Here is a 3,402-nt window from a genome sequence, read left to right as displayed (position 1 = left end):
TCCTTGTATATATATATATATATATATATATATACATATGTATATACATATATATATATATATATATATATATACATATATATATATATATATATATATATATATATATATATACGAATGTACTACATCTTTTGGCCGCATATGTATATACATATGTATATATATATATATATATATATATATATATATATATATACATATATATATATATATATATATATATATATATATATATATACGAATGTACTACATCTTTTGGCCGCTGCTAACTACTTTTTAAATTGCTTACGTATCTGCTTTTACTCCACCTATTGATTATAAGCAAAGAACGTAGCAACCACGAATGCATCTACCTTAGGTAGATTGTCCGATCTTGCTTATATAAATTCTATTTCGGTCATCATTTCAATTAGACTAATCTTTGAAATCCTTACAAAACACAAATCGCACTAAACAACCAATTTCTTCCACTAACAACAACAGAATGGAGTTTGAAAAGGAGACACGTGGCGACCACGTTTTAGTATTTACTTACTTTCTACGTCACAACCTCAGTAACCAATAGACACATGTTTTCTGTCACGTGTTATTATTCAAATTATCAACCTAAATTTATAAATAAGAAGTAATATATAAATGTTTGAATATATTAAATACCCAAATTACAGATCACTGCAAGGACCCTATTGGTTTCAAAGAAAATTTTTGTTGGCTCATCTTTTACATAGCGAAGTCAGCAAACTTTACGCAATGGAGTGATTAATGTTGAAAGACTGTGTTTCTAATGTCTTAAAATCCAAAATCTTCGATTTGTCACTTCAAGATGTCTTCGACTTGTCCTTGCACCACAAATATTGTGTGTACAATCCTCTACAGAGTACATTGGAACATATTTGATCTTAACTTCTATTTTTGAATGTATTGAGTCGCACATGGCAGAGAAAATGGAGTTTTTTTTACCTTTACAATCATCAGACATTATACGAAACTCTTTAATATAGTTTTGATATGCGAAAATGTAATTGTGAAAGCAAGACTGATCCTCTTTTGACTTGACTTTCTTGCCGAACATAACAAAGAACATCTTGGTTGGAGAACTGATTTTCCGTGAATAATTGACCTGGTGGAGAATTGGCGGGTAAACACATTCGTGAGTTTAGCATGGCTAATACTATAAGACTTATGGTGCACTTAATCCAAAACGGCCAATTGTGCAGATTCATGATTTTGGCAAGGGATGAATCATATACAAAACAATTATTAAAATAAACAATAAATGCAAAAACTATTGATTGATTCGAAAAACGTAAGGACACACTATTATTTATCTATTTCTTTATTTTCGGTCCTTGTAGTTGCCAGGTCTGAATAGTATCCTATTGAATTTGTCAAGAATACATTTTTTGTATTTTTTTCTCATTTATGGGTATTTTAGTAACATGCCGGTTTTTCTGGATTTTAGAAGGTTTTTGTAACAACAATGTAGCTTTGATCATAGATAAATTCGAAAAATGTCAAGTAACCTTTATGACTTGAACTATAATCAAAGCTTGTGTATAGCGGGATTTTGAATGTTGTCTTTTCTAATGATCTACACCTTTTTTTGAAACATCGCTGCGATGAGTTTTTAAAATCAAGTCACATTACTGCAGAAACTCTTCACAAAAAAACTACCTTGACTCCTCTTTAAATATTTCCGTTATGTATGCAATGTGCGCCAGGAGAAAAAAATTATAAACTCAGTTTCTTTGGAAATATAGACAGGAAATATAATTTAGGGTTGTTTCCACCAGTTTAAAAAGTTTTTAGAGCATAAGGAAATGGGTGAAACTGAAAAAATAAAAATAGAAGAAACATTTCAAGAACATTAGGGAAAAAAGAATTAGTTTGCAATTCCAGGGATGACGACTAAAAAATTGCACAGGAAAATACGGTTTTATCTTTAAATTTTGACCTACAAGCAGTCCTCATAACACCGGCAGGCTCAGCTCAAATTTTTTATTTGAGAAGGTTAGGCATCTAGAATTTGATAGTTCGCAACTTAGCCAAACAAGATGTTCTTTGTTATATTTGGGAGGAAAGTCAAGTCAAAAGAAGATCAGTTGAAATCTCTTCTGCATACACATTTACATTTTCGCACATCAAAATAACATCAAAGTCTGATGGTTGAGGTGATAAAAAAAACTCCATTTCGCTGCCATGTGCCTTCAAATTCTCTCAATCTGATCACACAGAAATTGAGTGCGACTCAATACGTTCCAGTGTATTCTGTACACACAATATTTGTGGTGCAAAGACAAGTCCACGACATTTTGGAGTAAAAAATCGAAGACTTTCGGTTATAAGACATTAGGAACACAGTCAAAAATCTAGTATGTCGTTTGAAGTAACGGATTTAACTAAGAAACCTCTGTTTTTGGCAGCCAAAGTAAGACTATTATACTCATTTGGATCGTAAATTCTGTCCTTTCTCCTAATGAGTCTTTTATCAGTCCTGAAATTTTGGTCACACTGTAAAAACAAACTGGAACGTATTGATATATTTTATTCATTGCAACAAGGGTAAGAAAGAGTGTTATTCTTATTTTGTTATCTGCTTGCATCGCTAAAAACGTGTAATTCTTTGATACAAGGATCCATGTTCTTTATCGTTTTCCACAATAAACTACACACTCATGATAAGTAAAGAAACAGCTGGATTTTCCCTGAACACAAAACATTTAAAGCAATAGTTTTCTCAAATAAAACATCCCTTGAATTGGGATCTTATGCATCGTTAGATTTTGCATCTTATCTTTACTGACACAATGCCAATAATTTTTTTTAAACAGTTTTTAACATGTTTAAGATGCACGTAAAATCTACAGTATTCGCATTTTCATTGAGAAATTTGACTTTTTATTTTTGCTTCTAGTTCTTCGTACGTCGAGTAAACGTTCACTTATGGCCAAATCTGTAGTCATGATTATAATTAAAATATTTTCTGTAATAATTACCATTTTATGTATTGATATCGGGGGTATTTTTCCAAAAAATGTTCATGAATTATTTTGACGTTTAGGTTCGCTTCTAAATATTGTGCTGTAATGAGATTATTTTAGGGGAAGTTATCGGATATGCTCATGAATAATAGCAATAGGTTCATTTAGTAAAACATTACTTCGGTTACAATTTTCCCTCTTTTATCTTCAGGTACTTTTAAAGCATGTAACATGGAGAAAGCATGATTTTCACGTTTTTTCGGATTCTTCTTTTTGAACGGCGACGATTTGAGTATTGAGTATTCAAGGAGACTCATCAAATATACGTTTTTTTTTTATTTTTCGATCTTCCATTTTAAACTAATTTAAATATTTGCTGTTATTCTACAGTACTAAAATGCCGAGTGCAATTTTTTTTCAC

Source organism: Diorhabda sublineata, chromosome 5 (assembly GCF_026230105.1).
Source record: "Diorhabda sublineata isolate icDioSubl1.1 chromosome 5, icDioSubl1.1, whole genome shotgun sequence".
Classification (NCBI taxonomy): domain Eukaryota; kingdom Metazoa; phylum Arthropoda; class Insecta; order Coleoptera; family Chrysomelidae; genus Diorhabda; species Diorhabda sublineata.
The sequence above is the reverse complement of the archived record's forward strand: the minus strand, read 5'-3'. Positions refer to the sequence as shown.